The following is a 27,739-nucleotide window of genomic DNA, read 5'->3' as shown; positions in this document are numbered from 1 at the left end:
AGTTTCTCAGTGAATTGGATGTGATTGATGTCAGGTTCACACTCACCTACTACCAACTAGTAACGGTGAAATGTCAGTTTATGGTGCCACTGCACGCACCCCCGCATCACAGCATTCACGAGCCCCTGCTACCTAGAGGTAAGCAGAAAAAACATGGAAAGCTGTCTCTCGATCCAAATTGCCAAATCTGTCTGAATCTATTCAGAGGGTTCCAATTCGATTTGGAGAGATTAAAGGGTCCTCCGATTCGATTTGGATTCGGCCACTGAACTGGGCCAAACCAAATCAGGGACCGAAGCTTCGCGCAGATCTACTATGTAGTAGTGGGCCATAATAAAAGTGAAAACATTAAGAGAGTGTCAATCAACAGTTTTTCAGGTCTAATGGAAAATATTTTGTTGGAAACACCATCTACATTCATGCTTCTGAAATTCCTCCCCCCCACATTATCTTTTTTTTTAAGTATTTCCCTTTTCTGTGAAATTTCAAAATCTCAACATTTAGTCTTAAATTAATATTGTGATGCCTTCCAGTATATACCTCAGTACCCCAGGAATAATGAGTTATAAATAGATGACACCTTCAAATGCTATTATAAAATAAAAATATTACTACTAATAATAATAATTTAAATGTGGGAACTTTATGATAGTTAGGAGTTTTATATTATTATTACATTTATCAATACTATATTAGGTGGGTATTATATACAGAGTGGCCAGTGTTTTGCGAACTGGAAATGTGGCGATTCAGCCACCTCTAAAGATGGAAATATAAAACAAAGAGGAATCAGAGGTGAAAAGTGCGAGGGGAAAAGATCTAATTTTATGGTGGTGGAGCATGTTAGCATACTTTTCTTAAAAGACTACGGTTTCTGCCTTTGAAAAAGTGATTTTTGCGGCAGGAAGTAATAACAACAATTTGGATTTACTTGGTGCTTTTACTCTGCAGGATCCTAAATCTCCTGTTAAACTGTACCCTGAGCACTGAGGACACCCATTCTCCTTATAACGCAGCCTCCATTTTGTGCCAGCTATTCACCACGGCAGGCTTAATGTGGGGATGTCAAGAATAACTTGTTTAGTAAAAACCATAGCGTGAAGTTTAGGTTGACAGTAGAATTTACCCAGCCTGGAAATAGGCTGACATTCAGGTTAAATGCCCTTGTTTTAATGAAATGTCCTATGAATCTTTTCTTATGCCTGTCAGAAGTAACAGGAACTATTTTAAATCACATTTGAGAGCTGGCACCTTCCACTAGTGCTCTTAACCATGTTAGGGACATTTGTTCAGTACTAGTTTGAAGTTAAATTACCTCCTATTGAAATACTAATGCCACTTACTTCAGCACTTAGTTTTCCTTGGAGGTCTTCCATCCAGCGACTGACCAGAGCCAGCCAGGTTTGCGTTATGAGATCTGACAAGAGCAGCGCCCAAGGTAGGCTGGTTACTTAAACATTTATTTGTGTCAATGACATGTTTAAACTTTCTGCTTGGTCTAAATATTTAAAGGGAAATACAAAGGGGAAAAATTAAATATGACATAAGAGGAAACTAAAACAGTGTAGCACTACTTTAGACAATTACTATCTGTGTTTTGAATGGTTGCTATTTTGGGAGAAGTGGGGCAAAGACAAATCATCCTACACATGCTGTTTGTCACTTTATTTATGTGAACATGCCTTTATACTTAATCTTTTACAAAACCGCAGAACATCACATCAGCCAAGATCTTTTAGAAGTTCAAGGATTTGAACTTCTAAACAGTTAGTTGTAAAGTGAAAAGCAGATGATTTTGAAATACAGATGAGGAGAAATACCTATATATTCAGAAAGAAGAACATATTTTAAATGGACCACAAATGCAAAGAAATTTGAACAAGTTTAATGCATACAAGCTGATGATTTCTTAATAACGATGCAGCAAGCTTTACCGTCCCCACCCCTCTTCCAAGAAGTACAAAGTGAAGAAAGTAGGGTAGTACAATAGTATATCGTGAGTAAGGAGTAAAACCTGCATCAGTGAATAAAGACAAATGCTGCAAAGCTTAGTTAAACAGGTAACTGCATCAGTTTGCTAAATGTCAGCAGGGCCAAGCTCTGGCAAGACCTAACTAATGTGTAACACACTGGCTTTGACATGAAAATTGTGTGAAGTAATGCTGAGTTATTATTCAATGACTCTTTGATCTTTCAAAAAGCCTTTTAACAATCACTTTATGTGCATGCAGTCATGCAGATATTTGTATAGGTAAATGGATATTCCTGAATATATTGTAGGTATGATTTAGAGGCCTATTGAAAATGTGGTCCCCTATGTTTATTCTCTAAGTGTCTATTATGTTTCTATTGTGCCTTTATCCATCAGATTCATGCACAGAACATTTTCTCAGTATGGATCCTCAGGATCGTCTGTGACACAGGAAGGTTCATCTACCTCTAAAAAATTCCTTCCTGCCCTTCTCTTTGTATGCTGGCGGTGATGCTCTATGCTTTCAAGTTTGTGTTGAGGATAATTTTAAAAACCAGATGAGTCAGGAGGAAAAATGGGCAGCTTGGAGGAGATCTTGGGCTGGAAAGAAACATAAACACATTACACCTCTAAGCTTGCAGACCTTAACCAAAAAGATAACACAGCTTTCATCTGTATTAACTTTCTGGTGGAGGGTTTTAGTGGATCCCTCCAAGCAGAGGTTCTGGGGATCAGAGTAGCATGGGAGAGCCCCTGGTAGCATGGATACAGTAAATCTGTATTCTGCAGATCAAAACAACATTGTCTTAAAATTATTTGCAGTTAATTGGCAGTGTATGGAAATGCACGTTGCCAAAGTTTGCATTTTTGAAGAAGCTAGATTTAATGAACTACAAACTCTTTGATGTTCCACTGGTGGCCAGTCTGGTTTGTAATCACACTGCTTTTGCACGTACCTCTTGGGCACGGTGGACTTTCACTCCCTGCCAGATAGCCGAAGACTGATTTGACACTAGTATAGAGATGTTTGCATTTGAAGAACAAGTTCTGATTCTGTGTGTGTGTGCATATGCGTGTGTTAATTCCTTAAGACAAGGATATCAAACTCATCCAGGCCTGCATGCAGCATGAGCCCTGGACCAGTCTGTATGCTGCTTGCAATGCATGTGCTGGCTCTGGTCCAGCAGACTAAGTGCCATGGGTGCCACATTCAGTGTGTATCCCAAAATGCAGGATGGATGATAAGGCTCTGCAGGCCTGACTTAGCCCGGGTGCTGTATCTTTGACACCCTGTCTTAAGATGCTTAATGCAGGCTAACAGAAAGCACTGTAAGGCAATGATAAGGCCTATCTATTTTCAGCTCCACAATGAGGTAAAACAGGATGTCAGTAGTAGCATGTATTAACAGTAACACTTAATGGCACCTTCTACCGTAAGGTGTCTCAGGACAGAAGCAGATGTTGCCAAACCAAAATGGATCAGCTGCGGTGGCACATGTCCATTTTACTGAGTGAAGCACAGGTCTCTCCTTGTCCCGTAAGAGGCCTCCTGCCTGATATGGGGAACGGGTAATGTTCCTTGCCTGGGGATTCCCTGGATTCCCACATCAAGTCCTGCACTGACCCATATCTCACGCGGGAGGCATGGGTCAGTATGGACTACCCATCTCCTACACCTACCTCCACTGAGACCCATGCTTACCTGTGCCTCTGTATGAGGCATGGGTCAGGTTGGGTTCAGGTGGGAGCCCTGGGGTTTCTTGAGTCCCAGTGTGGGGGTGCAGATTCCCAGGATCCCGTGCCTCCCCATTGGGACCCAGGTTGACTTTCGCTGCTTTGGAGACGTGCCCCTGGAGATCCTGACATATTCCCCAGGTATCTCTGTAAGCAAGGGAAGCCAGGCAGCTTCTCCAGGGGTTTGGGGGCCATGAGCCTACCTGGGATCAGTCCAGACTGGTCCCATAGATTGAGGAGGGGGCCCTCAGTCCTCCAGAGCACTTGCTTGGGGTGGCAGGCGAGTGCAGGCAGCTCTGGGCTGTCCACACTCTAATGCCACAGAGCAAATAGATATCAGCTGCAATAAAGGTGACACAATTTATTAATGATGTGGTGCGACAAAGGGTTGGGGTGGGGAGCAGCTATTTGTTCAGTGTTTGTGCCACCATAAAAAATATGACATTTATTGCTGCCTTTGATGACTTCCCGAAGATTAATCGAATAAGCCCCGTCCTTCTCGTCTGATACAGATGGGAACACAAAAGCATAGAGTGATTTGCCCAGGGTCACACAGCTAGTCCAGTGGCAAAGCTAGGACTTGAAGTGAGCCTCCAATGCCTTACTGCAGGGTCTAGCCACCAAGATTATCTGAGGTGAACCAAGGAGCAGAGAACAGCCGTGACTAAGCAAGACGACAGGCCATAGATGCTATGGAAGAGATATGGATGGTATCACCTCTGGAAGCTAATGAAGATGCAGATGGTCATGAGGTTTTGAAAGGAATGGACTCAATTTTTCAGTTACTTACTCAATTGCTATCTACATTTCCTTTTTCAGTAGGAATCTAGTGGGTTCCAACACATGCCTGCAAGCTTTTTTGATAATCCATCTGTTTTTCACCAGATGGCATTGTTTGCTCAAGGCTTACGGTGACCTTTTCTTGATGTGTCATTGCTAGAAGACTAGAGGCTCACCCTTTTTTTATGGAGGAGCGCTATTTTCTTTTCTAGCTAGACTTTTACATTTAGATGGGCAAAGGTGGTGTGCTGGTCCAGCAAAGTACCACTCTTTCATCAACAGCAGACTGTGAACCTGTGCCATATGGGGCTTTGAGAGGATATTTTTGCATAATAACAGAAGGACAACGGGAACTTTTTGGTGAGGTACGAAGGTGCTGAACCGGAGAATGTGATTCCTTGTCCTGGCTGCAGTATCACATTATTATTATTATTATTATTATTATTATTAATACTCCTGCTAAATGGCTAAGGAAGGAATGGGGTGACTGAAGATAGATCGCCGTGGTAAGCGGTAATAGGTATGACAAGAAATGGTGAGTGGGCTGCCATACTGATAATGCAGCAGATTGCATTTTTACTCAGTGCCTAATTAACTTATAGGAACGTATTAATTTTAACCTGCCATGTGTGGCGCTGCTCGTATAGAGTTTCTCCAGAATCATCAAGATAATCCAGGTGTGGGCTAGCATATCAATAAAAGTGGTGATTTTGTTTCTTTAAGGAAGCTGATGCCCGAGAACTGTTAGTCTATGGAAGTCAGAGCATTGTTCTGTATATTGGTAATACATTAATGATAGAGATAATGGCTAATTCTGTATTCAAATATTTGAATATTAGATCTGATATGGCAGTTGAATCAAGAAAAATGCAATAAATGCCACTTTTTCGTTTTCTGAATCCCCACTAAATTCGTTGAAAATGACACACAGAAATCCTTCTCAAATATTTTTCAAATGTCTCCCTAATATTTCTTTATCATCATCACAGCTCCAGTTGTACCAACTGTTTGAATGACAGTAAGAGAGAGTCTCCTCCCCAAAGCATGTCCAGTTGCTTTTAGTACTAGTGGATATTATGTGTTTGCACTGCAAGTACCCCTATAAGTTTTATGAAATAAATATTTACTATTGACACAGGCTAAAATTACAGTAGGTCCTTATAATTTTTGTCATTTGGATAGTGTCTTATTTCATGGGTGTGCAGCTAGACAGAAACTCAGTTGGAATCTCAAATTAACAAAGGGAAATCCCTATCTCTGTAAGTTAGCCGCTGGATGATAAAACAAAGCATATAACCACATACCTGTTGCTGAGAGCTGCCTTTCCTCTCGTTCAGAGAAATGGTCTTTATTTGTTTCCACTCTGAAGTGAACCTAGCTCCTTTCTTAGACTCTGCCTAACTAAGCTTAGCTGCAGTTGATTAATTTATGGATGAGAAAGAAGCTGACTGATTCCTTAAGGCCCTGACCTCAAGGAAACAAAAAACCTGGTGTAGAACTCCTGCTGTGATTTAACTCTCAATTCCTCTTTCCTTTTCTACTTAAATGAGTAAATAGGTACCTCTTAGCAACAGATTCCTTAAACAGACCTCAGACCCTATCCTCAAGTCATAGCTGAGTTGAAACCCACTGGAAGGCAAAATCCATTATATTATTTATTAGTGGAAAATGAATATGAGTCACAATGAAATTATGCAAACAGCTGACAGCATGCTAGGAGGGGTTAGCAGAATGGTAACTACTCTTCTCTGCTGTTCGAGCCCCGTGTCCAATTTTGGCCACCGCATTTACAAATTCAAAAATGATGAGGACAAATCAGAGAGGGTCTGGTGGACAGCAACAAAATGATTTGAGGTCCAGAAATAATGTCATATGAGGGGAAGTTGGATGTATTGGGATTATTTAATCTGGAGAAAAAGACAGAGAGGAGACTTGATATAAGCCTTCAAATACAAAGCGGGTATGAGAGAGGATGGTGATGAATTGTTTTCTATGTCTGCTGAGGCCAGGCCAGGAAATAATGACTTCAAGTTGGAAGGAAGGACCCTGAGATTATGTAGCAGGAAGAAATTTCTGACCATGAGGCTGGTTAAGGGCTGGAACAGATTTCATAGGCAGTGAAATCTCTGTCCTGGAAGTGTTTAAGTACAGAGTCGAGTTCCTATAAGTGTTATAGACAAAAAAATATCCCAAGGAAATAAGAAATAAAATAGCTAATTTAGTGGCCTACCCAGTCAAGAAATGGCTGCTTTGCCCCATGGAAAAAGAACTGAAATTCTGAAATATTTTATTTTGGAAACATCCAAAATGCTCCTGTTGCCCGGGACATGGTTAACTAAAATACATTTGTTGGAATCCCCAGGGTCCCTCTGCCCACCGCCTGGGCTGCCCATCTTCCCAGTCTCCCTTCCTGCCTAGCAGGCTCCCTGTCTGACTGCTTCATGGGCTGCCTTGTTCTCTGGCCTGCTTGCTTTCCTCCCACAACTCTACCCAAAGTCTTGGTGGCTGCCAGTCTGCCCAGTCCCCCTTGTTTCCTGTTGTTATGTCACAAAGCAGCAGAGGCAAAAGACATTTTAAAAGGTTTAGCTAAGAGTTCAACCATAGACCTTTGCAAAGCTGGGAAGAACCTCAGATTTTTAATTAGAGTTGATTTACAACAGGAAAACTAACTGGGTTTGTAGGTTGTTTCCCTGATGCTGACACTTTCTCCTTATACTTTCTTTCTGAGTTCTCCTTATACTTTCTTTCTGAGGAAAGCTTTCTGCCTGGGGATGGGGAGGGGTTCTGCTTATTTTTTGCATTCAAAAACGCAAGTGTAGGCTTTCTTTGGAGGCTTGCTAGCTAAAATGGCAATATCTGTGCTGTAAGAAATGTCAACATTTGTTTCCATAATGAATCCAGATGAGAAGTTGAAGTATCAGCTGTTTTCAGATAAGGGGATGTTTTGAAAAGCTGAGATTTGGAAGTGTCAAAGCAAAATGCTTTGTTTCTGTCATGCTGCCTTGCGTATATCCTTGGGTATGCAAGTCTGACCCGTCTGTTAAGAACGAGGGACTAAAGCACTCGAACGACACATATCACAAGGCATGTCAGTCACTCAAGTAGACCTAGATTAAAGTTGATCAAACCTGAATGAAACAGGTCAGTTCAGTTTGACAAACCCAATTGTTCTGTTCTGAGTTCATTCAACCTTAAGCAAAGTAGATATGGCCAGAAATCAACTTTTTTGGGCAAAGTCCATTTTCTTGTGGAAAATCTGAGTTTTTGAAACAACACATTGTTCATTAACAATTCCTCAACCTACCCCTAGGAGGCTTCACCTTAATTAGAGAGCTGGTGAAATGAGGGCACTAGCAGAGCCAGGAGATTGAATGCTGAGCATTTCGGAGGGGGAAGGATTTGTAGTCAGACTTCTTAGTGCTTTCTGGTTTTGCTAACTTCTTAAACCTCAGTGACTAATACTTGTTTCAAATTCAACATCATCTGCTCAGATAAAGTATTAGGGCTTCAGCTTGCCCTGGACCTGATGTTCCTGGTATTTCAGAGGTTTAAAAGTAAAGTAAAACAAAATTTAGGACTTGAGGAGGAGGACAGGGACTCCCCGGGTCTTTCTGTGTATCGTACAGAAATGAAAAAGGGTAATAAATATTATTCTAAAACTCTTTGCTGATCATCTTTAAGGAGACAAGGGCCTTTCCTTATCTGTAAAATAAGTATTAAGTTAAATAGCTTATCTGTTAAATAGTTGCTAAGTGTCTCTGGTTTCTTCTTCAGTCCTTTGATATCTATAGCAGTCCTTCCTGGAGAAGGAAAAGACCACTGTGGTGAGTTATTTATTACCCTTTATTTAAGCCTGGCAGAACACCGGAGAGGGAATATTCATTCCTGAATTGATCATTAAGTGCCACAAGAGAAAAAGGGACTCTGACCATAGGCTTTCAGCACATCTAAAGATAAGGTATCTTCATAGTATGCAATGAAAACAGGAATTTCCAGATAGGGCATTTCTTAATAAATAATAACCAGCTTGGCAAGGGTTCCTCAGTTTGTTCAGCTGGACACGCAGTGCTACAAAACGACTTGTCTTTTGTTCTGTAATGCTCAGATAATATATAGCTTGTTGTGGGTTTATCACTTAATCTCTGATTTTGTTAGGGGGAAGTCTCTGATGATATAACGTGTGATCAGAATAGAGAAAGGAATTGGAGAAAATAAAGAAAACGTTGAATTTTCTTAAGCCTCCTAGATAAGATTAACAAGTCCTTCCAGACTCCCTCAGACTGCATTTTTTTTTTTCACTTTTTGTATCTCACTTCTTTTCCACATCTTCTACTTGGAGGAAAAAAAAATCTGGGAGCATTTTTAAGCATGCTCATTTGTGAACCTGTGATGCAAAGCTATGAACTAAAAAAAAATATTTTACATTAAAACAGAACAGATTGCTTATGGTAACTCTTGCATAATGAAGGGATACAATGAAGAATTGCAGTTCAAATTACTTTTCAGGTCTGTTCTATTTTCTTAGTTTTTAAAGTAGAAAATTGCATAGTATAATTACAGAAAGTTCATTTGCATTCATATTACAATCTGTTGAGCAAGTACATTCTTTTATATTTAAAAAAAGTGTGACTTGCATCAATAAATTTCTGCAATGAGAATAAAATTAACTACTCCTACCACTGTTCTTCGGAGTGATATCATTTCACATTTTTCCTTTTGCACTGGAAACCTTCTGAGAGGCTGGCTATGTGGCAGATGCAGTATCTTATTGTCTTAGGGTGATTTTGGTGCAGGGCATCTGGTTCACTATTGCATTACCGGATCTGAGTGCTCACTTCTAGAAACCCACAGATATCTTATAGTAACTCTTAACACAAGTCAATCCAGAGGATGCAGCACATCGTTCTATACAGCTACTAGACATGTCATGTTCAGTGACTTTTTGGGCTCTTCATACATTTCATATGCAAGTGAAATTTTCACAGAAAGGAAAATTTGCTCTTCCAAGATGAGTGCGGGTTGGAAGTAGTTATAAGGTAAAATGCACAGGCTCCATTGATCATTCAGAGCTTAATTTCTCCTCTGACTGGAATTGAGGAAAGGAGCTTCATAAAGAAGTGATATTGTGAAAATACAAGCCTGGGGAGAGAGGTTTTTACAACTGTGATATGACTTTTGAAATGAAATTCAATTACCAACTATGTTTTAAGGGTAGTTAAATTAGAACAGTTGAATGTTTAATGTGTAACGGACTAGAGGTGTCAGTGATGGGTGCTACCGTGGACTTTTGCTTATGCTCATATCCGGTAAGTGCATCATCGATCCAATTGAACAACACAGTGTGGTCCTAATGCGTTGCTTATTGCTTGTATTGAAAAAAAAAATCTGCTACCTACGTATGGGGTAAGTGCACAAACAAAGCGCAGAGCATCTTTCAGCCCCAGTGATTGCTTTGTAATTGAATAGGACTCTGGTTAATTGAATACTAACAATAACTGTCTACTTCGTAACTAATTGTGGTATTAGAGGGGTGTGTGTACTAGCTCTGATGGGCCAGGACTTATGCTAGAAGCAGGGGTTTTTGGGGGGTGATATCTTTTATTGGATCAACTGCATGGTTGGGAAGAAGGTCCTGAAGAGCCACTGCCTTGGAAAGTGTCTAACTAATTGTACTCCAACTGCTGGAAAGGGGAAGCAGGCACTGGAGACGTATTAGAAACCTTATAATAGGTTCATCCTTTCTCCTTGCTTTTTTCAGGGTGTCTAAGAGCAGCCCCAAACTATTAGAAGCTGAGAAAACGAGGAGAACTAATGAGTTGAGGGGCTGCTTACTCTGCAGCACTGCCAGCATTTGCTGAGTACACAGGGCTGTCATAGGATCGCAGAAATGAGTGTTGGAAGGGACATTGCAGGAGGTCTGGGCCACAAGAGCTGAAACAAAGGTCCAGCAGTTTTGGGGCTGCTAATACTACATGCGGAGTCAGCTCTGGAGCTGTTCCCATTAAGTTGAGGTGAGCGCATGGCCCTTTCCTGGTCCCCAGACTGTGCTCTATGTAATAATCGTTCAAGAAACTTAAAACAGGGGGTACAAACATTGCAAAGCGCCTCTGCCCCACTGGAGTTTTTACCATCTTTAACTTGTCCTGAGCCTGACGAAGGGCATGTGAGCCCAAAAGCTTGCAGGAAGAAAAAAAAGATTGCAATTTCTCAGTTGGTCTAATAAAAGGTATCATCTTTGGACCAAGGGATTTTTGCATGCCCTCTGTCCTCCTTTGTGTCTCAACCTACTCCTAGGAGGTTGCACACTGATTAGAGAGCTAGTGAAACAAGGGTACAAGCTGTGCCGTGCGAGTGAATACTGAGCATTTGGGCGGGGGGGGAAGGATTTTTTTTAGTCAAACTTTTCAGTGCTTTCTGGTTTTGCAAACTTAATGAAACAGCAGTGACTAACAAATGCTTGTTTAAAATTCAACATCATCTGCTCATACAGATAAAGTATTAGGGCTTCAGCATGCACTGGACCTGATGTTCCTGGTATTTCACAAGTTGAAAAGAAAAATAAAACAGGAAGTTTAGAAACGGAGGGAGAGGACAGGGCCTTTCTACGCATCAGGCAGAATGAATGACTCTCCAGGTCTTTCTATGCATCCTGTGGAGCGACTCTCCAGGTCTCTGCGCAATGTCAAACAGAAGCGAAAAAGGGTGACAAATACTATTGCAAGGCCCTTTCCTTGTCTGTAAAACAGGTCGAAGCCACGCCGCTTCGTGCCCGCGGGGCCGGGGTTTGTGCCGGGCAGGCTGGGCGACCCTGGGCCCGCCCGGGGAGGCGGGTCGCCGCACGCCGCCGGAGCCGGTTTCGCGCTGCTCGGATCCACGGGAGGCGCGGAGCCAAGCAAGGGCGGGGTGGGCCCTCTCCTCTCCCCCTGCCCCGAGCTGCTGTCGGGGGGAGGATCCCCGCTGCCGGCACATCCACCCGCACGGCGCTCCGCTCCCGCCTGGAAGTCTTGCGGGGCTGCTCGGCGGCGGCGGCGGCGGCGGCATGGGGCGCGAAGGCGGCGCGGGCAGCGGCGGGTCCCCGCCCGGCTCGTGGCCCGGCCCCGCGGGGGCGGCCGGCGCAGGATGCTCGGCCCGGCGTCGCCTGGGCGGCCAGCGGCCCTGAGCGCCCGAGACGCGGGGCCATGAGCGACACCCTCCGGCGGCGCCCGGTAAGCAGCGGGGCGGGCGCGGCGGGGACCCGACGGAGCGCGGGGGAGGTGAGGTGGAGGAGACGACCCTGCCTCTTCCGCGGTGCTCGGCGCTGCGCAGGTTGGAGGCGTGCGAAGTGAGACCGCCGCAAGGGCGAAGTCCTGACCCCCGCGGGTTGGGCCCAGGCGGGGACAAGCGACTCCTCGGCTGCGAGAAGAGCCGGGCCCGGGCAGGTGGAGCTCGCCCGCGGCTGTGGGAGAAGCAGGCCGCAGGCGCTGAGCCGCCTGTCACGAATGGAGTTCAGGCGACCCGGATTTCTGAGGCGAGGTGTTCAGAGCTGCCCCGCGACCGCAACATGCCCGGGTCAGGGGGCAGCTCATAGCACGAGTGGCTTGCGACGATCTGTAGAGTAGGGGGGACAGATTGCGGATTGCCGTGTCGGCTTTGGGGCATCTTTGGGCTGTGTTTATGTAGTTTCAAGCACCAGGGAGCCTTCACCGAGGACCGGGGATTTAGGGCGCGTCTACACGTGCACTAGAATGCACGTTAGCCTATTTTAATGCTCGTTAAAGCATCACGGAAAAGCCATGCTCTTTATTAAGATAGGCTAATGCGTATTTTTCCAGATTTCACGCGCGTTACCTAAAGTGCATTGACCGAACGTGTACGCAGGCCCTAAGTGCCGTGACAGTCTGAACAGTGGTGAAGCACACATTTTTGGAGGGTTTATTTCTGAGTATTTTTGGAGGGTCCCGGTTCATCGTTTAGTCCTTACTTCATCGAAAGCTTGTATTCGGTTCCTGCCATTAGCGGAGCTTGAGGTCCTTCACCGACCTGGTTTCGAAAGCTAAATCCTTGTTTCAAAGTGGAACTTTTTTGCAGTTTGCCTAAATTCTTAATACACATCCAAAAGATTTAATCATGTTTATTTTTTTTTCAGCCACTCAGACTAAAAATTACTTATCGTTGATGAAGCTCATCTTGCAAGCTGTTTCACAGTATGTTTCCAATGCAAGATAGCATTGTGTGAAAGTGCGTACGATTGTATTGCTTCCCCCCCCAGTAATGCCCATTTCAATCTGTTTCTTGCTCCTTTCCTCACTTAAACAAAAATCACAGAGGAGGAAATTATCGCTAAAAATTTGGATTGATATTTGGATTCATATCTGTCATGTACAATTTTTTTCAGTTGCCCTCAAGATATTCTTTTGGTGAGTGCTCTGAATGCAGTTGGTATTTCAAAAAGGAAATTAAATCACTGAGCTAAAAGGCACATTTTTAGACTTGTGAAGTCAAACTGCAGGTGAAATTAGCATCTAATTTACACAGTCATCATTAATTTCTCTAATTACAGGCATTACATTCTTTCCTTTAAATATACTTTTTTCAATTATTCTTTTCTCCCATTACATATTTATAATATATTAATCACTGCAGGACACGAATTCAGAACTTATTGTCCTTATTGCTATAGAAAAGGTGCCATCTGTGGACTATCTTTAGTGCTCTTCAGTGCCATTTGAACAGTATCTCAGCATATTGATGGAGGACAGCCACCCTCATGTTTCCTTGTAGGATCGCCTTCAGGGCTTTAGAGACTGCACACATCAGTGGTTTCATCTTATGGGGATTGAAATTGATTTTCTTTTTTTATCTCAGCTTGTGAAAGATCCAGTGTGTGCCCCTTGACCTGTGGCCCCAGAAGATGAAGTGACACCAATAGTGAAGGATGTTGACTTGAAGTAGCAGGGTGTCAAAAGCAGTAGCATCAAAATGAACAAATTGTGCCAAGGCAGTCAGTTTGGTCGGTTCTATACAATAGGTGGGTGCAGTGACAACAGGATGAGAGAGAGAAGCATCAGGCCAGCAGTTTTGGGATAGGGCACCCCTTATTGTTCATAATGGTACATCCATGGTGACCTATTACTAGTTTTGGATATAATTCCAATTATGCCCAAAATGGACATCCTTTTTTTATAACATGCCTATTGCTGCTTGCCATTTTCCTGCTGATGCTGTTTATGCTACTGCAAGATCCAGTCCTGATGTCTTCCCTCAAACCAAACGCATGACAACTTCAAAAATGGATCTCATCTCTACAGGGAGGTCTGTCTTTCCCTTTCATTCCTAGGTACTAGGTGAATAATGCTGATTTTTTTTCTTTGACTTTCAAGTTTTGCAAGATATTATTCTGTTTGTCAGGAAGGCCTCTTAGCTTTTCATCAAAATGTATTCGCTAAGTACAGTCAATCTGCTATTCTAATATAAGAGTCTCTTGAAGATGAAGGTACAGCAACAACAGTTATATATAGATTTTAGTAAAATCTAGATGATTGTGATAACACTGATGATTGGCGGACTGGATGGTTTGAGGGACTGGTGATGAGGGCCAAAATTTAAAAAGTAGATTTTAAATTAAACCTTTAATGATTAGATTAGCATTTAAATTATTATTAAATTATTATTAATGATGCATGCCAATTAATTTAAATTAAAATAATTAACGCTTAAATAAATGGTCAAATTAAGCTCCTAAGTCAATATTTAGTTGCTTGAGTAAGAGACCTGATTTTTTTGGTGTTTCTCACCCAGTCAATTCTACTGAAGTTAACAGGGGCTGCTTGGTATATGCTACATTTGAAAGTCAATCACATTTTTAAGGATAGAAAGTGTTTTAGTTTTTGATCATGCTTTCATATTCTGCACAGGTCTGTAGTGGTAGAGACCCATAATTGTCCCAAGCATCTGTCCACCAGACCCACTTACATGATCACATTTTCTTAATAGCTGAGTACCTTGCAATCTTTAACGTGCTTATCCTCACAGCACCTTTTTGGGGTAGGAAAGTTCTATTATACCACTTTTTCACAGACTGAGACAAAAAGAGACTAACAGCTACATTTGAAAAGGGACTTAGATACCACAACACCAAATGTTGCAAAGCCTAACTTTGAGCTGTCTGGTTCTGGGGAGCGGACTCCATAATAACCCCGCGTTGAGCACCCAGGCTCTGTATACAGGCCCTTTGTGTATCCAAGGATGTGTTCAGAAGCAGTTCTTTAAATGCCTTGGGGATCTTTAAGGTAAAAAATGGGAGGCAGCTATGGAGGTTAGGTGCATTCGGGGTTACAAGAAAGTAGAGGTTATCAGGCTGCAGTTTTGCACCTATGTACATAAAGCCTTTTTTGGAGTTGGCCCTTAATAACTTGCTTAAGGTCACTGCAAAGAGGCTCTTAGGCTGAGACCCAGCTGCAAGTAGTCGGCAGTTAAGCCCCTGCCTGGCTGGAAGGCTGGCAGCAGCTGCCGCTGATGAACAAATTAGGCTGGAGCCACAAAGAGGCTTAAAGGGTTCAGGAGCAGAGTGTAAAGGGGAGAGGGAGGGCTGTGGTGCTGATGGAGAAGCACAGAGCCTGGGTTGCTTTTTTGGGGGCTGAGACAAGACTGCAGGGTTTGGTTTATTGGTCTGTTTATTGGTTGATTTGGCATACTTATTTGTTTGATTGTTTATGTCATTTCTGTCGGGAAAGATTTGCTGCATGGAAAATCACAGGCATTTGTACACATAGTTACGCGGCAGCGCTAGGCGCTTTTAAAAGCTCCCAGCACTGCAGGATGTGCATTTGTATAAGCGGCAAAATGCGCATCAGTGCTGAGGAAATGGCGGTGGCGCACTTTGAACTAAAACGCATCAAAGGTGTTTTAGTTGAAAAGGGCACCGCTGACACTTTCTTCACACTGATGCATGTTTTGTCGTTTTATACAAATGTATGCGACGCAGCACCAGGCGCATTGGCTTGTGGGCGGGGCAGACTTGATTAATCAAGTCTTCTCTGATGTGCTGGATTTCTGGTGCGTTGAAGCAGACAGATGTACATGTAGAAATGCCATCTGGCTAGAAACCCAGAACTTGGAGCTGACTGGCCTTGTGAAGGAAGCTGGGCGAGTGAGCCACTTATAGTCATCAGGGAAGTTTGCGTAGATCAGGAATCTAAGTTACCATTTTCATCAATGGACCATAATGCACTACTTTGTGTGAAAGACTGGTCGTCCCAAATACTATGCATGAGAGTGCTTACATGAGCAGCAAGTTCAGTAGCCTGTGAAATGGGGTGGGTAGTCTGAAATCTGTTTCTAGCTGCAAATATTTACGTTGTTGCAGAAAATGCTGTAATTCAGGAATTGTCATCTGGGGGTATAAGCCCCCCCCCGGGTACTTTGGAGAGGCCTAGGGGGGTATGCATGGTGTGTGGGGATGGAGCGCCACCACCCCACACCATCGCCTGCCAGGAGCAGGGCCGGGAGGGTGAGGGGAGCAGCACCCCTTTGTAGGCCTCGCAGGCATTGCCTGGTCAGCTGGACGCAGGGGGTAGGGCAGAAGCTCGTATGTAGCGGCCGCTACTGCCACCCACCACTGCATGCTGCCTCCGCTTCACATCCAGCCATGCGCTGCCCCCACCCCCATTCTGTGTCCGGCTGCTGGGGGTACCCTTATTAAAGAACATTAAAAATCCGTGCTGTAATTGGTACGGTAGGTAGCAGAAACCTCCAAAAAATGAGTTTGGAGCCTGTGCTGACACTTCATTTCAGTCTTTCAGTACAGTACAGATGTTAAACATATGCCCTGAAGGCCAGATCTGGCCTGTAGAGATACTGCATCTGGCTGGCTAGGGTACCAGGGAGTCTCTGTAAGTTGGGGTGCATGGCTCGGGGAAGGGGGCTTTGGGGGGAGAAATCACTTGCCACAAAATATGGGGCCCTTGGACTTCAGTAGGCATAACAGTTGGTGGCAGGAGGGTGAGTGAGGGCTGATGCAGCCCCATTCCTCTCTAGCTGCTTTGCTTGTCACTAATGTGCTGGCCCTACTGTCCCCACACTGCTGTAGTCCATGCAGACCCTGGAGCTGGAGCTATTGCTGCTGTGTGTTCCTTGTTGGAGCTGCTGCCCTGCCCTGAAACATCTTGGTGGCAGCAGCTCAAGCTTGGGCATGGGGCATATGATGAGAGCCGGAGTTGCTGCTGCATGTACTGTACAGAAGCTGGAGCTGCAGCCACAGTTGAAGCCACTCTGTGCCCTCAGCTACATCTGGCCTGCAAGGAATCCCATGGTCTGGATCTGGCCCAGGGCCAGAGATGAGTGTGACCCCTTGCGACCCTCTACAGTATAGGGTTGAGACATGAATACTGTAGGATATAGTGAAGAAGTCTGTCAGCAAACTGAGCTCTTCATTATTCTAGACCCTTTTCCTACCAACACTAAAGTCACCAAAAATTGTTTTTAAAAAGCATGGGTTGTGGGCAGGGGGGATGTAGGGTGTTCTCATTCAGTCTGGCCTGTGTGTGTGTGTGTGTGTGTGTGTGTGTACAAGCAATTGTGTGCATATTTTTTTGCACATTACCATTTGCAAATCAATGCGTGCAATTACATGGGTATTAGAGGCTAGATATTCAGATTTTGGTAATATAATCCGCATGTTTTGCAATATTGCCACATTCTTTGTATAGTAGTGCTCCCTTTCATCAGTAATAACATACTGTGTTGTGCCTATTTCACTGCTTTCCAGTGAAAAGTGTTTTTCTTAAAAGACTCAATAATTAAAATGATTTAAAAGTATCACTTCCATTTTTTAAATTGACACACAGAAACCCTTACGACTCTGTACTTTGCTTATACTACTAGATTTTGCCCCATCTAGCTGAAATAAAATTACATTTCATGGCCCTGGCTTAAGAATTTCATCCATAAATCAATTTTCCAATTCTGCTTAAAAGAAGTAGAGTTGTTATTGCCCTATCCTTGGTAAAATAAGAACAGCCCAGCCTTGTGGGTAACAGAATAGCTGTTTCATTATTATGTGCGATGTCATCTGTGTATCTGATCTCTCATACTCAACCATCATAAATAAAATTTTTAGGTGTTAAAGGCCTAAGCAGTGTTCATACACTTTAATTGTGTCAAATAGGAACTACCTGTACTTCTGTTTAGGATGTTTTTGTTTGTTTTTCATGTGTGATTAGCAAACGGTATGAGAATCCTCTTAAAAGTATGTGGATAAATAACTACTACACAGTGTTTTAGTTGCCATGGTTTAGAGCCATCTTCCAAAATCCTGTGTTAAGATCTGTTCTCCCTAACCCTAGGTGCGATCACTAGGTGCTCAAAGGTTCATGCTAGCAGACCCCAGTGCAAGATTGGTTTCAAAACAGGCTGCTTTGAAGGACTACGTTATAGCTTCCCTGGATCGGAGTGGTATAAAGCTGCCCTAAAAGTAGAGGAGTGTATAAATCCTGGCTCACTTGCTATCTCCCTCCCTGCTCCTGTATTCCCTAGCTTGAGGGGCATGACAGGAGGTGGGGGGAGGAAATTACTTCAGCCCTTTTCATGGACCAGATGATTCCGCGGTAAACGCCTGACAGGTGGTGGAGGACGGGGAGCAGAGTTCTTCCCACTTCCTGCCCCATTCCAGGTTTTGGGGCAGCACCTGCATTCCCTATCAACCTACTGTAGTTGAAAGTAGTGGAAAAGGGAGATGTTGCTCATCTTCCAGGGGTCAGTCATATCAAAGTAAAATATAGGCAACCCCCACTTAATGCTGTTTCGCTTGGTGCCATTTCACTATAATGCCTGATTCCACTTAGCGCTCAGCAAGTTTCTCATTATAATGCTCCGGCATGTGCCGGAGAGCAGGCAAGGGGATGAGGAGAAGTGGCAGCAGCAGGCAGGCAAGTGGGGAAATGGTGACAGCAGGTGGGGAAGCGAGTGGCCGTGAGTGGGCAGGTGAGTGTGAGTGCGGGACCCAGGCCGGTGCCCCAGGACCAGGGCCTGTGTGGGCCCAAGGCGGGGTGGCCAGAGCACAGGGCCCTGTGGAGCCAGGCTGGACTGAGCCATCAGGGAGAAGGGGGAGGCACGTCACTGAAGTGACCATGACTGCGGACGTGACCACCACCACTTCCCGTGGCACGGCATAGAGGTGACCAACAGCACTGCCCTGGTAACGAATTCTATTTATTTACATTCATTCCTATGGGAAAATAGGTTTCCCTTAGGAATTAATGTGTTCTGCTTAATGCTTGTTTTTTTTCAGAACCAATTAAGAGCGCTAAGCAGGGGTTGCCTGTAGTGTTATACCTGAGACTACAAACATACCCAGATATTGGTTGATTTGCATGATTATGCATCTGTAAATATGTGCAGATATCTGATCTGCTGCCTTTTTTCTGTAGAAGAGTATTCTCTGCTACCCTGGTTTCAGCTCTTTAGGTATTGTCAAGTAGCTTCAGCAAACAGATTTTCAGCAAATACTGATTACTCTTGTGGCTAGTGGAACAGCAGTTTCCAGAGAGCCTTGCAATTCCCCAAGCCCAAGGGCAAATGAATAAAAATTTAGGGGACCACTTACTTCTTGACATGGCACTCTCCAAAGAGGAGTCTGACCTAATTTACATTGCATTGAATTAAGTAATCCCATCATGCATGTGTGCTCGCTATTTTTGCTTTTAGTGAGCCTATGGCTTTCCTTGCAAAACTTGAGATCTGGATGTTGTCAGGAAGTGCCCCCGTAGGTTCAAAATGAGCTTTATTTTAATGAGCAGACGGGAAAATTCTGTGGAAAAATACGTTTGGAGGATATTTGTGAGAAAAGAAACAATAAAGAAATAACTAACGTCAAACCTCCTGGAGTGGGTTGCATTTGAATGTGGGGGATATTTTTTTTTTGACAGGAATCAAAGTCCTAAAGTATTATGGTATACTTCTTAGGTATAAAGAGGAGGCATATAGAGCCTCAAAAATATACTTCCTAGCATAAAACAAATCAAATCTGTCATAGGCAAACTGTGGAATTGAGACATTTTTCTGCAGTTCTGGCTTGGGGATGTGAGACCAGTCAGTGCAGGCAGTGGAGGTCCCGAGAGCAGTGCTGAAATCCTTGGTAGTTTATATGTTCTGTGCCCAGTGTTGCACCTTGATGGGTGTTCATGACTTAACATTTAATTAACTCTTTGTGGTTCATGTGCCCGTTAAAGCAAGGAACTCATTTGCAAAGGAAGTTCTTAAACACATACATTTTGCCTTAAAAAAGTATCCAGGAGATGTACAAAAAAATCACAATTCCCTCGTTTCAGCCACCGCCCCCTCCTTCTTCTGTGAGCTTTGTTCAGTGCTCATTAGGATGGCCAGACCCATCCTGTTCCCACTTCTGTCGTGGCAGAGCTTTCTCCTTTGCTAGGACATACATCTCTCCAAGGCAGCCTGTAACATCTCTTTTTCTTCTTTCCAATGGGGATTTTTCCATTCTCCAATCCACCCCCAGGCTGCTGGACATAGAGAATTATTAAAGTGGATAAGAGACATTAGCAAGTCAGTAGTCTTTGGCAGCTATCAGGGGACTCTTCCTGTGTTGGATCTCCATGAAAAGAGAAATATGCCCCTTTTTTCAGCCTTGTTATGCCGATTCCAATTCAGATTAACTCTCAGCATAGGACACACAGTCGGCATTAGCGGTTCTACCCCACAGTGCAGATTTATGCTAATAAACAGTGATCAAAAACTGGAGTCATAAATTGGCACAAGCATAATCTGTAGCACAATTGTTTCCATTTCCAGAGTATTTGTTAGATTAATAATATGCTTAGAGGAAAAATACGCAATCTGTAAACAGTTATTTATAGAAAATCAAAAACAATACAAGCAAGATGTAGAAATAAATCTTAAGGATAACAGTACTCTTAGATGACAGGAATGCATTAATCTGATATGACAGTGGTGCTGAACCTTTTAGCTGTGTGGGGCCAGTCTGTTGGCTAGATCCCTTGCAGGGCAGTGCTTGGATGGGGCCCCCATCACGACAGCCCCATTCATCTGATCTAACGTGCAATGCCACACTATCTCATCTGCCAGGCTCCCACAGTTCCAGAAGTTTTTCAGCAGGGGAGCAGCAGTTAATGTTGCCACTGCACCCTTGCCACCAAATTATTGAACCCAGCACCCTTGCAATACAACTTTATCTTAACTCAAGAATTTTGTATGCGTGTCAAATTGCCACGGATTTCTCAAAGTTAACAATCAAGAACATTTTTTTTTTATTGCTCAAATCTGTCTATGGTTTATCATATTGGGTAGGAATTTCTCTGTCCTAATGCTTGCAGTAGCACTTACTGCTGTTGACTAAAGACAGCCTGTGCGCTGGCTCCTTAGTGTGCAGTGTAAATAAAGTTTATCAGCCTTGTAAACCAGTGCTATCTTAATTAAACCTATTATGTACAGCTACCAAGTGAATTCAGATGTGTGTTTTTAAACTTAAACACGACACTATCAGAAGTTGTAGCTTCATATTTACAGTTTTGAGATGAAGAGCCTTTAAATATGTATACCTGATTCAGAAGACAAAATTTGAAGTACTGTGGAATTCAGTGAATGTCCTAAATACTACTTGTTCGCCTTTCTTGCCTTGTATATTGTTGTCTTGTTATGTTAAAGGATAAACAAGTTAGCTACTTTAAGAGAACAGAAAGCTCTCTGGCTACTTTTGAAAGCAAAGAATTAGTTATCTCTTTAATATTCCTAGTAGAGACTAAAAAAAAAAATCTGTTCTGTTTTTCAAGGCCATACAAGAAAAAAAAATGCCTGAAATTGTGGGCTTAAAACCCAAGCAGCCTGTTCTCGTGGTCAATTCATAATTACTCTTGGCTTTTTAAGGGATAACTTTATCCTGGAGTGGAGTGATTTTACACTGGTGTAGGACTGTGAGTTGTGTTTCTGCGCCGCAGATCGGTGTAAAGACCGATCACGCCAGGTAAATGGGTAGGGCAACGGAGGCCAACTTTTTTGGCAGGTGTGCTACAGATTAGCCCCACACCTTCCCCAAGTGCCCTTCCAATCCTCTTCCCCCGCTCAACTGGCTGGCCTGCTTTTTGCTCCCTGTGCTACCTATTCCCTCTGTCTGCACTGTGCCACGTGCATGGGCTTCGGGTGTAGTGTGCCCATATCCTCAGTCACCTGAATTGCAGCCCGCACTGAATGTGATGGGATCCTGTTATGTCTGTGCATCTAAAGGTTTAGTTAGGCCTGGTCATACAGAGAGGTTGTAAGTCTAATTCTAAATCTAAGTGTAGACTTCATCTTCATTGGGACTGTTTATGTGCTTAAGAGGCATAGCTGGATCAGGCCAGAAAGCTCATTATGTTGTAGTTCAGCTTTCACTCAAAATGCGTTCTGGTAATTCCACACATTTACAGTACCAGGCAGTCTGTGCTTAGTGTTGAGTTTTTTGGGGGTTTTTTTGGTAGATTAATGTAGGGTACGTTACTTGAACTCTGGTATCATTATATTTATGCGTTCATTTTAATCCTCCTAAAATCTTAGCAAAACCAAAAAAAATCAGCACTATATTCCAGAAAATGGCTAAAAGACTGTGATTGGCAACTTCATTTTTACTCTCCTAACTATAGTATGTAGCTCTTATCAATTAAAGAATCGAAAAAATACTAGTGTAAGGAAAACATTATTTTATGGCTATTGTGATATTGGAAGGCTATGTGCTTCCTCCTAATCTTTGTTCAGTCCCCAGGTTCGTTATGAATGGGTAACTAGTGTGCTGATAGTTTGTACCTGAGGGCATTACTGCAACAGGGAAGTTGGGAAAGTATGTCATTAAGTCAAGTACAAAGGTAATTATGGAAAAGACAAACTGCTTTAAAATTTAATGTGATCCAGCTGATCCTCATAAGATCATGCTGCTATTTAGCTCATCAACAGTCAATGCAGCAAATATTTTATTAATATTTCAATTTTCTAATTCACTTCTTTATGGAATAAAATATGCAGTTGAGCTATTTCCTTTCTTATTGCCTTTTATAATGATTTTTCTTCAAACTCTCAGTTATAAAGTATATCAGCAAATTGATATTGCATTACTGCAAGATGAGATTGACCTAAGAACGGTGTTTGTTTCGTGTCTAGCTTTGTATCTACTATATTTTGAAAATAAGGAGCTTTTCTGAAGCGATGTTTTTCCCTGTTTTTGTCATTGCAGAGATGATGTGGATGAGTTCCTTCCTGAGATGGTTTTGCTCCCTATCTGTTAGTAGGTATTAAATTGGTCATTGTTGCATAGTAATAATAGCAATGTCACAAAGAAGTCCCTAGTCTTTATTTCGATACCTATTAGGGAGTTAATTGTATATGGACCCCTCCCTTTTTAATTAAAATATAATTAGTAGCAAACAAATCAACAGAAAATGCTTCTTCGCATACCTGGTTGTTAGCCAGTAGGAACTGAAAGCTGTCAGTGAAGTCAGTGAGGGCCAGTCAAGCAAAGACTATTGCTAGAAGACGGGAAATAGTCTATTTCCTTCTCATTCTAGGTTTGGTCAACTCTATGGGGGGTTTTTGGCCTTCTAACAAAGCATCAAGTATTGACTAGATCTGGAGGCAGAACAACTAACTTCATAAGCCATTTGACTGACCTTGCCTGGCAAATCCCAATTGGATTCTGTCATAGAGAGATCTTCTCGCAAGGCCTGGGTGAGATTCACAACCAATATAACTTGGTGCAGCACTGAAATCAATTTAAACTCTATTTAGAGTTGCATCAGATGCAGACCTGCTCTACATTTATAAGAAGTGTAATTAATTCTGGTACAAGTGAGAATTGCCACCCTATATCCCACATTGCCGAGCATGGCTTGCTGGATTTAGTGCAGGACAGGCTTAGAGAAGATAGAGGTCCTCTTTGTACATAGTCCATGGAACAACACTAATAACTACTCCACTGTCACCACTGTAGTCTTAGGGCTTTTGTGTACTCAGTAGTTGTGTGGGAATGGCAGGTGACCTGTGTAGCTGGGATTCACTTGCCCACCTCCTATCCCTGTGTCAACTTTTCCTGTGATCCACTAAAGCACAGTTTCTCAACCTGTGAGATGCATACCCCCGGGGGGTACGTGAGACATGGGCAGGGGGTACGTGGGTACCCCAACACTCTCTTTCTCTTGCCCTCTTTTCCTTTCTCTCCCGCTCTCTTTTCCTTTCAAATCTATGGCAAAAAATTTGGTGCGCCGTGCGTTGTATGGTGCTTTAAATTCCCAGTAATAATTTGGTGTGTCACACTTTGTGTGGCACTAGGTTTAGCCCTCCTACCTTTGGCCAACATCACCTCTAGCCCAGGCACACACTTGAGATGTGCGCTCCTGGTGTAAAAGGTGGCAACCCTACCCACACCAGATCAGACATCTGTCATATCACAGCGTTATATACCGAGCCTTTCTTCCAACAGATGGCACACATTAGACTGTAAGTATAAAATCCCCTGGAAAATTGGGTGTTGGGGTACTTCTTAAAATTTTCAGAAGTTAGAGGATACTTGCTATTTAAAAGGTTGAGAAACACAGTACTAAAGCACTTAGATGTGATCCGTCCTTATGACTTCAATATAAACGAATTGCATGTTTAAAGCTAGCTGTATGCTCAGGGAACTTGCTGTATCAGAGTCTTAGGGTGTGTCTATACGTCGCCTTACAATGACATTGTTACTCCACCGTGCAGTAACCTCCCGTGCTGCGCCATGCACGCAGCACACAGTTAGTTGAAGCTGCTACTTCACCATAGTGGTGCTCTCAAACAGGGGAGCATGCTGCTACAGTGAAGTCGCTGCTGGTCACATGTAGACTCACGTGATTGCTGCGTTGCCAAAGTATGTTGTACGACAATGTAGGTGATGTGTAAACGCACCTTTAGTCTTCTAAACTCCTTTGTGGCCAGCTTTTTCTTCAGAGAGCTGTTGGATAGCTACAAAAGATGCAGTTCTTATGTACAGTCCTACTAAAACTTGCTTTTTTGTTCTATTATGGCTAGGTCCAGAGCAGTCAGAGGAAATTGTTCATATACATACTGGGGCGACTGGTCATATTAATCAATAGTTTTGGTTAGTACAGTACGGCAGAAGAGGGATATAATTGAGTAAATGGGTGTGTCAGATCAGACGAGCTGGCTGTTTCTTTATGGTCTAGATGTGATAGTCTGAACAGTGGATTTCTCATTTCTACTGTAGGCGGAAAAGTATTAGAAGAGTACTTCTTGATGTTCATAATGCTGAACTTCTCTTGTAGGCTGAATAATATATATGCACATACGTATTCATGCACATACTAGAATTCCTTTACACGTTCAGATAATTTTTTCTCACTTTTGCTGGATTATGCTACACTCTCCTGCTGCTCTACTCTGATTCTTTTAAGTTGCATATTTTTATGTTGAATGAAACTGGATTTTTTGATTTGTAAATGTGAATAGACAGTGTCAGTCTTTTTCTAATGATATCTTGATGTTTCCCAGGATAACTTGGAAAACTGGTTTGTTAGGCTGGAGAAATGGGTTTCAGGAAATCAATAGGAATTGTGCTGCTCTCTGGGAAATTAGGTTTGGGTTGCATTGACGGCAGTGTCTGATACCTGAATAAATCTCATTCACAATTACAGGGTACGATACATGAATTTGCGTAATACATCTGGATCAGCAAAGGCAATGCTTGCTTCTCCTACACTGCATTGCAGTGCCATTTAATGTCTTGGATAGAGGAATAAATACAACATGGTCCTCATGGGATCATATGTAAACTGTAGGATTTAAGGAACCGATTTTCCATTGACTGATACTGCATTGTTAAATATGCTTTAACATAAGGTATGATATATGCAAGATAATGAAGAGATCTCAATTATATTTTCAGTAAGAGTTTTCCCCAAAGGTTTGAGGCAAAACTGTTATGCCTAAATGTATGCCTAAATTTCTTCTTTATGGCTCAAGAGTCTCAGGAGACAGACGGTGTTCGTTTACTGTTTCTTTCTCATTTTACTGCTATGTCAAGAAAACTCTTTGTGGCCATTGTAAGGAAATATTTGTTTAAAACATGCTTGTTAAACTTAATGCATTTAAGTGTTTAAAAGGCTTATGTTGTGTCTCCTGGGCAACTCTTTAAAGATTTACCAGCTTACTTTACAAGTAAATCATAAGTGTTTTGAATTGCTGGAAAACACATGGTATAATTAGGCTTTATTCAATTTATAAGAGTTTCTGCGGGAGTCAAACATGTAAGTGTGATTTCAACAGGTGTGCTAGTGAAGTTACTGGGAGATGCCACAGTAATATAGCCTTTATAGCTTAAGGCATGTCGGAGTTGCACTCTGTTTTAGACAGTATACTCCAAATATTATCTGACTCCTGGAATTTGCTTAAACTCTATCAATAACACTGAATCTCAGTATATAAACTTTTTTTCTGAGCATAGTTAGTCATTGGGTGTTTTATTCCTGACTTCTCGGTCACTAGCACTGTCCTCCAGTGAGAAACTGTAGACCAGAGTTAACTGGCCTGATGTGACAACAGATGAGTTAGCAGAAATAACACTTTATTTCTACGCAGGTGTGTGGAGCGTCTACTTTCAGAATGAGCTAGGCAATGGAACCTCACACGCCTATGAGTCTTTCTATAGGGTTACCATATTTCCAGTTCCAAAAAAGTGGACACCTGTTCATAGATTTCATAGACATCAGGGCTGGAAGGGACCTCGGGAGATCATGGAGTCCAGCCCCCTGCCCAAAGGGCAGGAAGTCAGCTGGGGTCATAGGATCCCAGCAAGATAAGCATCCAATTTACTCTTGAAGGTGTTCAATGTAGGTGCTTGACCCACCTCCGCTGGCAGACTGTTCCAGACCTTGGGGGCTCGGACAGTAAAGAAATTCTTCCCTATGTCCAGCCTGAAACGGTCTTGCAGGAGTTTGTGACCGTTTGACCTCTTCATTCCTTGGGGCGCTCTGGTGAACAAACGTTCCCCCAGATCCTGGTGGTCACCCCTAATAAACTTATAGGTGGCCATCAGATCACCCCTGAGCCTGCGCTTTTCCAGGCTAAAGAGTCCCATGGCTCTCAGTCTGTCATCGTAAGATCTGTTTTCCTGCCCTCTGATCATGTGCGTGGCTCTCCTCTGGACTCTCTCAAGCTTCTCCACATCCTTTTTGAATTGTGGACCCAAAACTGGATGCAGTACTCCAGCTGCGGCCTCACCAAGGCTGAGTACAAGGGGAGAATGACGTCCCGGGATTTGCTCGAGAAGCATCTATGGATGCAAGCCAGGGTTTTGGTCGCTTTATTAGCCGTAGCATCGCAGTGCAGGCTCATGTTCATCTTGTGGTCAATGATGACCCCCAAGTGTCTTTCTTCTGTAGTACTATCCAGCGTAGCACTGCTGAGCCTATAAGGATGCTGCAGGTTTTTCCTCCCAAGGTGGAGAACCTCGCATTTTTCGGTGTTAAATACCATCAGGTTCTCGTCTGCCCATTTGCTGAGCTTGTCCAGGTCAGCCTGGATCACCCGCCTATCTTCTGGCGTGGATGCTTTGCCCCAAAGTTTGGTGTCATCGGCGAACTTGGCCAGTCCACTCCTGACTCCAATGTACACATCGTTAATGAAGATGTTAAACAGTATGGGTCCAAGGACAGAGCCTTGAGGGACCCCACTGTTCACAGGGCACCACAATGAGTGACTGCCATGAGTGTTTGGGGGACACCTTGCTCCCAACTCACAGCCCTCTGGCCCTGCCAGTGCCCCTTACTCCCAAGCTGCAGTTCCTCATGCCCCACTCTACCTGGGTTATACTGGTGCCTCTCACTCCCACCCTGTAGTCTCAAGTCATATGGGCGATGGCAAGGTGTGTATGGCCCTGATGTAGGCTGGAGAGAAGAGGAGAGGATGCTTGTGGCACCCGGGTTGGGGCTCCAGTGCAGTGCCAGGTGGCCTGGCCATGCTTCACCCCTCCCCTGGGCAGTGTTTCCTGGGGCCATCCAGCCCATGCGAGCACAGGCACAAACCGAGCCACAGAGCTCCCTGCTGCCCCCAAAGCCTCCCCCTGCTTCCCTCACTGGAGGGGCAGGTGCTTCCCCTGCCTTGCTGCAGCCCTGGTGCCCAGGCAGCTTCCCCCCAATGCCATCCTTGCCTCCAATTGCTCTCCTGCCAGGGGAGCAGAGCAAAATCCCAGACATTGGTTCCTATTTCAAAAAAACACCTGCATGGAGATTG

At 43.4% G+C, this 27,739-nt stretch overlaps 1 protein-coding gene across 17 annotated transcripts in view; it reads left to right on the top strand.

The window, feature by feature from the left end:
* DAB1 (DAB adaptor protein 1) overlaps positions 1 to 27,739 on the top strand; it is a 774,457-nt gene that overhangs the window by 457,377 nt on the left and 289,341 nt on the right. For 9 of the 17 annotated variants that reach the window (XM_090048696.1, XM_090048713.1, XM_090048709.1 and 6 more), the window contains exon 1: positions 11,312 to 11,691. The exons of 1 other annotated variant lie outside the window; for it this stretch is intronic. The gene's annotated coding sequence lies outside the window, so the exon portion shown is untranslated. Of the gene's footprint in view, positions 1 to 11,311; positions 11,692 to 22,700; positions 22,752 to 27,739 lie in introns of those variants that run through there. 7 more of the 17 variants (XM_090048712.1, XM_090048708.1, XM_090048711.1 and 4 more) reach the window with 2 other exon arrangements.

The sequence above is a fragment of the Crocodylus siamensis genome, chromosome 5 (genome assembly GCF_052110815.1).
Source record: "Crocodylus siamensis isolate JL-2025a chromosome 5, ASM5211081v1, whole genome shotgun sequence".
Classification (NCBI taxonomy): domain Eukaryota; kingdom Metazoa; phylum Chordata; order Crocodylia; family Crocodylidae; genus Crocodylus; species Crocodylus siamensis.
This window is presented reverse-complemented; position numbering and strand designations above follow the sequence as displayed.